Source organism: Hypanus sabinus, chromosome 19 (assembly GCF_030144855.1).
Source record: "Hypanus sabinus isolate sHypSab1 chromosome 19, sHypSab1.hap1, whole genome shotgun sequence".
NCBI classification, from domain to species: domain Eukaryota; kingdom Metazoa; phylum Chordata; class Chondrichthyes; order Myliobatiformes; family Dasyatidae; genus Hypanus; species Hypanus sabinus.
In genome coordinates, this window is record NC_082724.1 from 50,842,528 (window position 1) to 50,856,212 (window position 13,685).

The window sequence follows — 13,685 nt, forward strand, 5'->3', positions numbered from 1 at the left end:
CGTGTTATCTGCACACTTACTAACCCACCCTTCCGCTTCCTCATCCAAGTCATTTATAAAAATGACAAAGAGCAGGGTCCCAGACAGGTTCTTGCAGGACTGCACTAAGTCATGGACCTCTGAGCAGGATACACTCCACCTATAATCACCTCTGCCTTTCAAGGAACATGCATAAAACAGAACATACCAACAAGTCAATTGACACCATATTATAAAAAAGTTGGGCATTAAAACTAACAGATCTCCTTCACTAGGAGCTGATATTGACTTAATGGAGGATATGCTGCCTGCTGTGTGTGATGTTTCATTGATAGTATATCTGTACTACTAGTCAATAAGTAAGCCAGGTCCCTTTTAACTTTTAAGTTGACTGAAACTCATTACTTTGGTGTCAGTGGCCCACACTGATCATAGGTCTTGAATATGCAAACAAGTTTTGTGCAATTTATGTCTAGAGGTGCATTGCGCACCATTCAAGGTTATGGTTCATGGATTGAATTTCCTACAAAAATCACAATGAAACTTCAAAAATGAAACCCTCAAAAGGGCGATGCCTCAAAAAGGCAGCATCCATCGTCAACAACCCCACCACCCAGATCATACTTTCTTCTCTTTACTACTATCAGAGAGGAGGTGCATGAGTCCCAAGATCACACTCAACATTTTAGGAGCATCTTCTATACCATGTCTGGCAGTGCTTCTGGTCACCTTTCAATACATGTCCTTCTTTGCCTACTTTTGCCTGATCACACAACTCTGAAACACCTTTAAGTATTTTTTCCTCATTAAGGCTTAATGTTGAGGCAAGATTTCAACTTTTAAAATCACCCACAAAAGGAAAAGGATATTAGATCTTTTTATTTCAGAGACATAACAAAACATAGACTCCGGCATTTTCTTATCATGGAATTAAAATGCCAATCCATTTGGCAGCTCTCCTTAGTTTGTTTTTATCTCCACCTTTTCGTCAGGTTCCACAACCACCAAACCTGTCCTCTCTTCCCCTCTACCTATCTTTCTCTGTCTCCTTTAAGCCTCCTCCAGGATGATTTGTCAAAAACAAGGTTGCTTGAACCTAAATCTCAATAGCTGCAATTAGCAGATTTTTAAAAATTTTATTATCATTAAAATGATTTCTTTGCTCCACAAAGCTGGCTTTCTCTGATTACTGAGGGTTGAAACTTTGCCCCTGTCACAGGATTGAAAATCTAACAAGCAAAAAAATTACATAAAACTGTTGCTATGGATACCAGTGTGGATCCTGGTTACATTTGTCACTTTGTGAAGCATTCTTTGTTTCAGTGATACACAGATCTCTATCTAATTATTGATTATTGTATCAATGCTATTTCCTGGAGAGGTCATGGACTAGAACTATGAACACTCTTCTCTATAGAAGCTGCCTAACATGAATATTTCAATTGATGAAAAGAATTATTGGGGTGCGTGAACTACCAGGTCACATTAACTGTTCCACTGTATTGCAGTTGAGGAGAAAAGTTGGGGAGATGACAGTCATAAGGGACAGATAATATTCCATAGGAGTTGTATTGTGTCCAGTGAAAGCTTAAATCTCTGCAATGCATTCTGTGCCATTGATCTAACCAACAATTTCTGTTAATGCCCTCTCCTCCTCATCATTTCCCATTCCCAATTGCCCTTCTCACCTTATCTGCCTATCACCTCCCTCCCTCTGGTGCTCCTCCCCCTTTTCTTTCTTACATGGCCTTCTGTCCTCTCCTATCAGATTTCCCCTTCTCCAGCTCTGTATCTCTTTCACAAATCATATTTTCAGCTCTTTACTTCAACCCTCCTCCCCCTCCTGGTTTCACCTATCACCCTGTGGTTCTTCCTCCTTTCCCTCCACTTTCTTACTCAGACTCCTCAAAAATGTTTCTGTCCTGATGAAGGGTCTTGGCCCAAGACATCGACTGTTTACTCTTTTCCCTAGATACTGCCTGGCCTGCTGAGTTCCTCCGGCATTCCGTGTGTGATGCTTAGATTTCCAGCATCTGCAATTTATTTTGTAATATTTTCAGGGAGTAACAGTGCATTCCTGAACTCTGCCCTGTGATGGCATGGAAAGAATGCAAATACAGAGCTGACTATTAATACAGCTTCTTCTTGAGGTCAAAAGGTTTTACTTGTTAATGACAAAGCTATTCATACAAGGCATCTTACAGTTTGTGGGTTTAGACTTTGCCATGTTGTATAATATCTTATTGGCCCATCAAGGTCTTTTCAATGAAGAAAGCTGATAACTGTACTGATGAAAGGTCTTGGTCCAAAACGCTGATTCTTTATACTCCGTAGATGCTACCTGACCTGCTGAGCTCCGCCAGTGTTTTGCATATGTTACTTTGAATTTCCAGCATTTGTAGAATCTCTTATGTTTACAGAGACTTTATTTATTTTATTGCCTAAGTGTAACCATAACTCCCAAATATATTTGTCCTGGCTACAAGAGTTCAGTAGTTCAATGTTAAAGGCAAAATTATTATTAAATTTACCAAAATTGGTTCCCTTGTCTATTTGTCATATTTCTCTGCTGAGCCTTGGCAGTTGGACTGTTGGAAGGTAAATTTGATGTTGTGAGGGTAAAGCCAATATCAGATCTGACATCAGTTTCCAAAAAATGAAGTATATATTGAAATTGGTCCCCCTCTGGTAGATGGCTTTTCCCCTTTCTGTATTTTATTTTCCTACACAAAGGATTTCCTAATCTCTGGTCTAAGTGGCTCTTACAGTCTTTGAATGCCAACAATAATGAGACCACAGCTATTCTTTACAAGGATGTTCACATGTAGGTACATCCAGCATGGGTAATGCTGGATAGTAATGACTGGATACTCTAAATGATTTGGCCCTACCTCTCATGTACCATTTTGGACAGCTTAGGGTGAACTGAAACACAACTGATTTCTCAAAAAAAGGCCTTAGCTCACTTGCTGAGCCATTGATCTGAGAGTTGATTGAATACAGGATCACAAGAGTCCATTTTTGGTCCAGTGAGGAAACAAGTAAAATGAAACCTTTAAAAAATCTCTGCAAACAGGCACCCACACATGTACTAATGCATCTCATGGATCAAACTAAAATGTAACAACATTTAATGTAAGAAAGATGATGCCGAAGCAAACATAACCACAAGGTGAACATATTACTAATTTATACATAACCACAAGGTGAACATATTACTAATTTATCACTGACCCTCACCAGATCACTGATGCAGAAATACAGTAGTTCTTCCGAATGTTTTAGGTAGGCATGTCGCTGAGTTCAGGGAGTTACGCACACACAATGGATTTGTGCAACCCCCCCAACTAAAGATCTGGTAAAAACTTGACATACTTTTCATAATTTCCAAGCAGTTTATGCCAACAAATTGCAAATCATTGAGGAGCTTCTTCGTATCATACAGGAGGAACTTATTTAACTAAGCCACAGCAACATAGAAAGTTTCATGAAAAGTACTCTTGATTTTGCCCTCGTTACTTGCTAAGAAGCAGCAGTTATCAACCAGGGTTGCTGATCTGTCTGCATTTAATTTTTCATGAACATCGACAAACTGTAAACGTAGTTAATCCGAAGCAGAAGCAGCACATCCTCGGTCTGTGTTAGTTATTGACACAAACAGCACATGTAACCACATATTTCCATGTACTTGTGATAATTATAACTAATCTCTACTCCAGGTCCTTAATCTAACAATTTGGTTGTTTTTTATTAATTATTTTCACACAATGTTGGAATTTCACTTCATTAAATTGTTCTACAAATAAGACCAAAAGACAGGGGAGCAGAATTAGGCCATTCAACCTATTGAAGCTACTCTGCCATTTGATCACAGCTGATTTATTATCCCTCTCAACCCCATTCTCATGCCTTTTTGCTTTAACCTATGATACTCTTACTAATCAGCTTTCACTTTAAAAATACCCAATGACTTGGCCTCCACAGCCTTCTATAGTAGTGATAACCATTCTTAAGTGCCTATTTGAATTTTATGGGAGTCTATAAAGTAACTTCAATACCAGAACTCAGCAATTACTGGACCAGTTCTTGATGAAATTTAAAATATTGAAAATTTCACACCAGTGTTCATGGATATACAGAAAACCTGTACATTTTACACAAACTAATCTCAGTTTGGTCATTTTATGTCAATTTTTTTTCAATAGGATTTGAAATTTACTTCTATATGGCACAGTAACATAGTGGTTAGCACAATGTTTTATAGCACCAACGATTGGAAGATTGAGATTCAATTCTCACTGCTATCTGTAAGAAGATTGCACGTTCTCTCCTTGACCACATGGGTTTCCTTTGGGTGCTATTGTTTTCTTCCACATTCCAAAAGACATACAAGTTAGGGGTAGTACGTTGTGGGCATGTTACGTTGGCACTGAAAGCATGGCGATATTTGCAGACTGCCCCCAGCATATCTTCAGTCCGTGTTGGTCATTGGCGCAAATGACGCATTCCACTCGTATGTTTCGATGTACATGTGACAACTAAAGCTAATCTTTTGAAACAGACCCTTTAACTCATGTGCTCACATATGCCTGAGTCACCCCAAACAGCAACTCCTCAAGCGTCTCCTGAGTCCCAAACAGAAGTCTATTTAATCTCCTCCTTAATCATCTGTTGTGTAAACAGATGATTCCTGAAGAATGTTGGTGGTCTGCACCAATTTACAGTCTATGTATATGACAAAATAACAGTTGCAGGACTGTTCTGTTAATTGATTGTTTAAAGAAATAGCAAAATTGTATGATCTCTTGTTAGACATTGACTGGAACCACCGGTCACTGAATGCTAGTTCTTGAACTCCAGACTCACCAATGATGGGTCTGGAATTCTGATCTCACCGGTTCACAAAACCAGAGCATCACTGGATGTTGTTCCTTCTGCCCATATAGAATTCCTTTTCTGGAACTCACTGACCCTGGGGGGAGGGCACCAAACCCTGTCCAAGCTGGTCTGCCAGCCCAACATCCATTGGACATCCCAGCCTGTTCCGTAGATGTCCCACATCTGTGTTGCCTGACTTCCAATGTAGGGTGGAGACTTCGGCTCCAGCCTGACCTCTAATTCCCCACTTACCTATCCATAAGCCCAAACTCCCCTGTCTGTCTCCAAAACCATCTCTACGAACTTAAAAAAAACTAACAAGCAATGAAATCTGAGCCACGACTCAAAAGAGGTTCAGCCCAGCACCATCTTGGAAAATAAGGGAAATTGGTAGATAAAGGAAAAAGATCCACTTAAGGGAATCAGCATTTGTGTTAGTGCTGACACACTAACAAACGTCAATGGAGTGGGCTGTTTGAGTATCTTTTGTACATGATCAGCAGAACCACACCTTGTATCATGGAACTAATCTTACAGTTCATCATCTTAATCAGATATAGTCAGCAAATCATAACCATGTACCTGAAATAATTCAAACAGTGAATGTTTTGGACTGAGATCCTTCTTCAGGACTGGAAAGGAAGGGCCAAGATGGCAGAATCATTTTGTGTTTGTTTTTTAGGATTTCTACAACTGCAGAATTTCTCTTGTTTACGATTTGAAATACTTGCATTGTACAAGTGAACAACTTGGTTATCAATAATAAACAGGGAAATGCAACTCATTCGTGATTTTATAAGAAAACCTCAGATTGTATCATGTAGTTTAAAATTCATTATTTCTTTCTTGTCCTTTCTTGTCCTAAATGAACTGTATCCCACACTTAAATAAATTCTGAATGGTAATAATAACAGGTGACATTCATTTTTATATCAGCCTGTTTCTCTGAAGTGCTTGAATGATGCTTTCAAATTAACTATAAATGGGAACTTTTATTGAGGTTAGTCTGTTTTCAATATTACATATCATTCTTAACAGTTTTGAAATACTACTAAAGGGTTTACTAAAAAGAGGTGTATTCGTTAGTGGTTCATATCTCTATTTCTTAATAGACATTGCAAACTGTTACGTCTTTCCTGATTTAGATTGTTACTTTTTTTCTAACGGCTGGATCTCACTGGCTCCTTGTGGGTTCACAGCTGTTGCTGGTTGCTTATTATTGTGTTGTTAAGCAATTAGCTTTTGTCATCAGGGTGGCCATTTTATATCTTTTGTACATTTCATTTAGTAGTTATAAGCACATGCTGGAAGTTGAAGGAATTTTAATCAATATTTGAATCAGCCTTTTGTGAGAACGCCAAGCTGTACTTTTTTAAACCAGCTCCTTGCATACTGTAATGCATTGGTGAATAATAAAACCGCTTTCAACTACAGTGACCACTAGAACTGGCATTTTATGTCTAGCTTGAGAAAACGGGGAAAACTTTTGAGCGAGGGCAGAATACAAACTGAACATAAGATTTTTCTGTTGTGTTCACAAGTGATGACATTTTTAATATGTACATAAAGGAATGGATCCTGATGAAGGATCTCAGCCCAAAATGTCAACTGTACTCTTTTCCATAGATCCTGCCCTGGCCTGCTTAGTTCCTCCAGCATTTTGTGTGTGTTGCTAAGGAATGGGAGAACTCCATATCTGTTCAGTACAATGTACAGTGATAGAGAATTTAAAATTGCAGCCTCTTCTAGTAAATAAAAGTCCTGGTGGCCTGTCAGGAAATAAATATTGCAGTTATGTATTTTGTCATCTTAGAATAGCTTAAAATGCTTTGCACATAATGCAGTACTTTCAAGGTACATTCAGGTATTTTAAGATTCAAGATTGCTTATTGTCATTCTTGAGTGCATGAGTGTAAAGGAGAATGAAATGATTGTTATTCCAGATCTGATGCAGCATAAAAAGACACAATAATCATGAAGAACACAATAAATATAAATATAAAAGCAATTTTAAAAAGCACAATGTACAGCACAAGTAACTGAGTTCTACTGTATAAGATTAGCTTATAAAACTGTAAAACACAGGAGCAGATTTTGGCCGTCGGCCCATTGAGTCTGCGCTGCCGATTTTTACTTCTCTCAACCCCATTCTCCAGCCTAATCTTTGTCACTCTGACTAATCAATAACATCAACTTATGCTTTAAGTATACCCAATGACGGACTCCACAGCCATCTGCAACGATAAATTCCACAGATGCACTACCTTCTAGTTATAGAATTTTCCCCTCATCTCTGTTCTAAATGAACGTCACTGTATTGCGCAGCTGTACCATCTGGTACACACTCCCCCACTATCGGAAACATTCTCTTCACATCTATTCTATCTAAATCCTTTAATATGCAGTAGGCTTCAGAGATTCCCCCATAATTTTTTAAGCTCCAATGAGTACAGTGCCAGAGCCATCAAACACTCCTCATATGCATTCCTGGAATCATTCTCATGAACCTCCTCTGGGTCCTCTCCAACATCAGCATATCTTTTCTCAGATAAGGGATGCAAAACTGCTCACAATACTCCCAGTGTGGTCTGACTAATAAGATATCAGCATTGAAGATTCTTGTGTGAGTACGCACACATTGCTGGAAGAACTCAGCAGGAACTTAGCTCTTCCAGCGTTGGCTACTCTTTTCTCACGGATGCTGCCTGACCTGCTGAGTTCTTCCAGCGCTCTGTACGTATTCGTTGATCCACAGCATCTGCAGTTGTATTCTTGTGTGAGTACTCACCTCTATTGATGGAGATCAGTGAGAGATTGTGAGAGGTTGTCAGCTGTATGCTTTACGAATTTGTGGTAATCACCATGACTGACTGATGCTTGCTGGACAAACTATAATCTGTCTGCTGTTTTTCTGCACTCTAATTAAGGGGTTCAGGATTGTTTGATGCATAATGAGCTATCAGTAATTATCTATGTACCTTTGAGGTTTCAAACAGTAAGCAAGTCAATGGAGGGTCTTTCAATATAATGTAGACTGAGGGACTGAAACACATTGGGAAAATAAGCAATTGTTTGAAGGTTATTTTTGATCTTTTGCTCAGTTCCACAGGCCTGCCTCTGTGGTGTATGGGAACCATTCAATCTCCTAGGTGTGTCCTTTGATTCAGTTGTAGAGTCATAGAGCCATACAGCTTGTAAACAAGCCTTCAGCCCAACTGGTCCATGCCAACCAAGGTTCCCTTCTGAGCAAGTTGCATTTGCCAGTGTTTAGCCCATATCGCTCTAAACTATTCCCATCGATGTACCTCTCTGCGTTCATTTTAAAGGTTGGTAATGTAGCTGCCTCAACCACCTCTTCTGAGAGCTCATTTCATGTACTAAACAGCTTCTGGGTCAAAGAGCTGACCCTCAGTTTCTGATTAAGTGTCTCTCTCCTCTAATCCTAAACCTATGTCCTCGAGTACTTGATTTTGCAAGCCTAGGAAAGAGATGATGCACATTGACCTGATCTCTGTCCCTTATGATTTTGTACATCTCTTTAAGATCAACCCTCATTCTTGCACACTCCAGTGAGAAAGGTCCCAACCTGCTCAGCCTCTCTCCATAACTCAATCCTTCAAGTCCCAACAACATCTTTGTCCATCTGCTCGCCACTCTTTCCAGGTTAATTGTATCTTTCCTATAGCAGGATGCCCAAAAATGAAGAGGATATTCCAAATTCAGTCTCACCAACGTCTTGAAGAACAGCAACATTACATCCCAACTTCTATACTGGATGCCCTGACAAGTATCACCAAGCTCAAGGCTAGCTTCTATCCCACTTTGTTATCAGACTCTTATATGATAGGGTAGGCTCTTGCCTCACAATCTATAAAACAAAAAGACATAAGAGCAGATTTAGGCCACTCAGCCCATTTAAGCTTCTCCACCATTCCATCATTGCTGATCTGCTATCCCTCTCAACCCCATTCTCCTGCCTTTCTCTTGTAACTTTTGATGCCCTGACTAATCAAGAACCTAACAACTTCCACCTTAAATATGCCCGATAACTTGGCCTCCACAGCTGCCTGTGGCAGTGAGTTCCACAGGTTGACTACTCTCTGGCTAAAGAAATTCCCCCTCATCTCTGTTCTATCAGTCCTACACAGACACCTCCCAGTCTCCACCCAGCTAACAGGAGTCTCCTGCCACTCATTTCCAACTCTTCAAATGCAGCGCATTTTAAACCAGCTCTCAGCCGATTGGCAAAAGGGAAACAGAGCCAGAGAAGGGAAAGGATCATAGGACGGGAGGCTTTCCCTTCTCTAGATCTGTATCCCTTTTGCCAATCACCTTTCCGGCTCTCAGCATCACCCCACCCCCTCCGGTCTTCTCCTATCATTTCGCATTTTCCCCTCCCCCTCCTACTTTCAAATCTCATACTATCTTTCCTTTCAGTTAGTCCTGACGAAGGGTCTCGGCCCGAAACGTTGACAGCTCTTCTCCCTATAGATGCTGCCTGACCCGCTGCGTTCCACCAGCATTTTGTGTGTGTTGCTTGAAGAAGTTTGGTATGGGTCTCCAAATCCTAAGGACTTTCTACAGGGGCACAATTGAGAGCATCCTGACTGGCTGCATCTCTGCCCGGTATGGGAACTGTACTTCCCTTAATCGCAGGACTCTGCAGGGAGTGGTGTAGACAGCCCAGTGCATCTGTAGATGTGAACCTCCCACTATTCAGGAAATTTACAAAGACAGGTGTGTAAAAAGGGCCTAAAGGATCACTGGGGACCCAAGTCACCCCACCCACAAACTGCTGCCATCTGGGAAATGGTACCACAGCACAAAAGCCAGAAGCAACAGGCTCTGGGAAAGCTTCTTCTACCAGGCTATCAGACTGATTAATTCATGCTGATACAATTGTATTTCTATGTTATATTGTCTGTCCCTTTGTACATACTGTTTATTATAAATTACTATAAATAGTACATTGCACATTTAGATGGAGACATAACGTAAAGATTTTTATTCATGTATATGAAGGATATAAGAAATAAAGTCAATTCAGTTCAATATCCTATGTAATGATTTGTTCTGTACAAACAATATGCAAGACTAGCTTTTTGCATCTATATTGGTATATGTGATAATATGTAAGCCAATACCAGTATATAATGGCTGACCTGTAACTAATTCCAGTCAAGCTACTTGGTCCTTTAAAGTCCTCAAAGTTCCTGCTGAGAAAAAAAAATATTCTGTCCTCTTTGTTTCTGGTTGGGACAATACATTGTTGGCATCTTAGTTCAGTTCCTGAAAGTGATGTTTGGTTGGAAATACTGCAACTTGGGGACTGATGTAGCCTTTTTGCTAATCAGGAGACGCTCAAACTGGCATGGTTCAAAAACAGTGCTAGCATGCTGATGTGGTGGCTGAGATTTGCCAGATCAGCTGACATCTGACTGGCAACCAACAGAGAGTCAAATACCACTCACAGCAACTTCGAGTAGCTTTGCCTGCTGATAAGCATCAGCACTCATTTGAGCGGAATGCATGCAGCCCAAAGAGGGGGCCTAAATTAACACTCAATATGAGGTGGAAAAAGAAAATTTCAAATAGGCAAAAAATTACTTCTTTACAGGATGCTCTTCTTAATAATCTTTTTATTATCACAATACCTATTTTGAGGCCCTGAGGTTTGTATTAATGTGTCTTCTTTCAGTATACAGGATTTATATTTTGACGTACAAATTACAATACCTATAATAATTAAACTGTGAGTTATTCAGTGTTTGAAACTGGCCAGAGTCATAAATTTGTATAAATCAGGATATAATTTACATAAATCAAAGTATGTCTTGTTGGCATTAAATTTGAGTCATGGATCATTGGAATAATGTTTCAATTTTATCTGATACAGCTCTAAATTTGAGATGATTATATTTCTGGACATGCAAATAATAGAGGTAGCAGGAGGATGTCCTGTCTCTGTGCCGTTCACTTTATCACTGGGCATGAGGCACCATGGTGACTGGAGTGGCAAGGAGAGGAGAGAGAGGGACAACATTGAGTGCAAGGTTGTTGTGGCACCACTCAACCAGGAGATCTGCCTCACTCCCATGTGCCTCCTCATCACCATCTGAGATTCTGCTGACAATAGTTGCATCATTGACAAATGTATAGATGGCAGTTAAGCTGTGCCTAGCCACACAGTCATGAGAGAAGCAGGCTAAGTATACATCTTTGAGGTGTATCTGTGATGACTGACAACGAGGTGATGATATTTCTGACCCATACTGACTGTGGTCTCCCAGCAAGGAAATTGAGGATCCAGTTGCAGAGTGAGGCCCATATTTTCAAGCTTGTTCGTTAATGTTTCCCTTTTGAAGCAGGTAGGAACCTTGACTGTGGCGCTGAGAGATTGAAGGTGTCCCTGGACACTCCTGGCAGTTGGTTGACACAGGTTTTCAGTGCCCTACTAAGTACACCTTTGGGCCCTGACGCCTTGCAAGGGTTCGCCCACTTGAAAGATGTTCTGATGTCAGCCTCTGAGACCAGATCGTCAGGTGCTGCAGGGATTCGCACAAGTGTAGTTTTATTCTCCCTTTCAAAGCATGCATTAAGGCATTGAACTTATCTGGAAGTGAAAGATTGCAGCCATTTCTGATCGCAAACACGAGGATATCTGCAGATGCTGTAAGTTCAAGCAATACACACAAAATGCTGGTGGAACACAGCAGTCCAGGCAGCATCTATAGAAAGAAGCACTGTCGATGTTACAGGCCAAGACCCTTCGTCAGGACTAACTGAAAGAAAAGATAGTAAGAGATTTGAAAGTGGGAGGGGGAGGGGGTAATCCAAAATGATAGGAGAAGATGGGGGTGGGGGGGATGAAGCTAAGAGCTGGAAAGTTTATTGGCAAAAGGGATACACAGCTGGAAAAGGGAAAGGATCATGGGACAGGAGATGGAGAACAGGCAAGAAGTGATTGTGAGAGGGGCAGAGAGAGAGAGAAAAAGGGGGGGATAATATTAAATAAATAAATAGATAAATAAGGGATGGGGTAAGAAGAGGAGGAGGTGCATTAATGGAAAATAGAGAAATCAATGTTCATGCCATCAGTTTGGAGGCTACCCAGCCGGTATAAGGTATAAGGTGTTGTTCCTCCAATCTGAGAGCGCCTTCATCTTGACAGTAGAGGAGGCCATGGATAGACATATCAGAATGGGAATGGGATGTGGAATTAAAATGTGTGGTCACTGGGAGACCCTGCTTTCTCTGGCAGACAGACGGTTTCCCAGCGAAACAGTGTCCCAGTCTGCGTCGGGTCCTGGAGTTGTAAAGTTCAGAACCATGGGTCTTGAACAGTGAACAGGACCAAGACAAGACTCTGCATCAACACACTACCTGCTTCCACAGATGCTGCCTCAGCCACTGACTTCCTACAGCTCTTAGTTTTATGTCACACCTAGCTAATTCTAATGTGTGTAGTACTGAAAAAGGTGGCAGTAGTAATATTTTACCCTATTGTTCATTGCTCACCTGCAAATTCCAATCTGGGAACTAATCCTACCAACTCCGTTAACACTGGCATTGTCCAGTTTCCGTCATAGTGCCCATAGATATTTACCAGGAATAGTTTCCTTTGAAAACAAGTACGTAGTTCTAGGACCACCAAATACGATTATGTTTACTGTACATTGCTTCAGATACTTCAAAAAGAAGATTTAACATTTGTAGCTCTATGTAAATGGAGCATTTAGCAAACTTAAAACATGGCAAAAATAAATAATACAATCAACATGAAGAGTGTTTAGTTGGGATTAAAACTGGGCGGGGTGGAAACACCATGAGTGTAAGAATCAACAACTGTAACAATCTTCATCACTACCCTCAGTCATTAGACACTTGATATACGTTCTGCCATATGCCTCTAAACATTCAAGAAACAACTTCTTCAAAAAGAAACTTTAAATAAATAATATCCCTATAGGGAGTTGTGTACTGCCGAGTTTACTCAGCTCTTTTCCTACATCTCCATTGCAGTTCTAGAAGTTCAAGTTTATTGGGTCATTTGTATACATTTACAGGTTTTAAATTTCATGAAAATTTAGTTTTTGCCACATCAGAACAGTACATTTTAAGACAGGGACAAACACAAATTAACATAAAGTTAAATTAACAAAACATACACTTCGTTAGCTGGCACATGCCCATCTTAACAGGTCCCAGTTAATTTGATAGTATGTTTATGTTCTACGCTGTTAAAAAACATAGATTGTATAAGAACAGCAGAGTATAAGGGTATTGTAGACTCCAGAGAGGAGTTCTGGTAGAGCCACCACAAATCTACTAACAATATCTAAAGCACACTCGTGGACCTGTCTTGGGAAATTCCTGCCGTATGTTAAGTAGTAACACTGGACAACAAAGATTTTGCTTCCTAAACATTTATGGGTGTACCTTACAGATTTTGGGCTGCTGATCATGAAAATCACCTTGAAATTTCCCTAACTTGTACCATCTTTTGGAAATTGCCTATATTTGTTATTTCAATTCATAATTCAAGTCAGAATAACTAATGCCAAGATTAACAAAGGCATTTTTAATGGCCTACAAATCAAACAGCTCATTAATGACAGGTAGTTCAAAGAACTTCTAGTGGGACTGGAGAAGATCACGTGGAAGGCATTCAAGGATGTCGATGAAAATTTTCTTGGCAATTACAGATTACCAAACTGTAGCTGGTTGATAACATGCTTAAAATACCCAAAACCATGAAATGCAACATGTCACTAAAGATTAATTTTCTGAATTCCCATTTAGACTTTTCCCCTGCAAATCTTGGTGCC

General features: G+C 40.1%; 2 protein-coding genes across 8 annotated transcripts in view; one reads left to right on the forward strand and one right to left on the reverse strand.

Moving 5' to 3' along the window:
• sumf1 (sulfatase modifying factor 1) overlaps positions 1–13,685 on the forward strand; it is a 187,806-nt gene that overhangs the window by 146,489 nt on the left and 27,632 nt on the right. The gene's annotated exons all lie outside the window — the stretch shown is intronic.
• The window catches only part of setmar (SET domain and mariner transposase fusion gene), a 180,158-nt gene that overhangs the window by 95,180 nt on the left and 71,293 nt on the right, over positions 1–13,685 (reverse strand). The window lies entirely within an intron of this gene.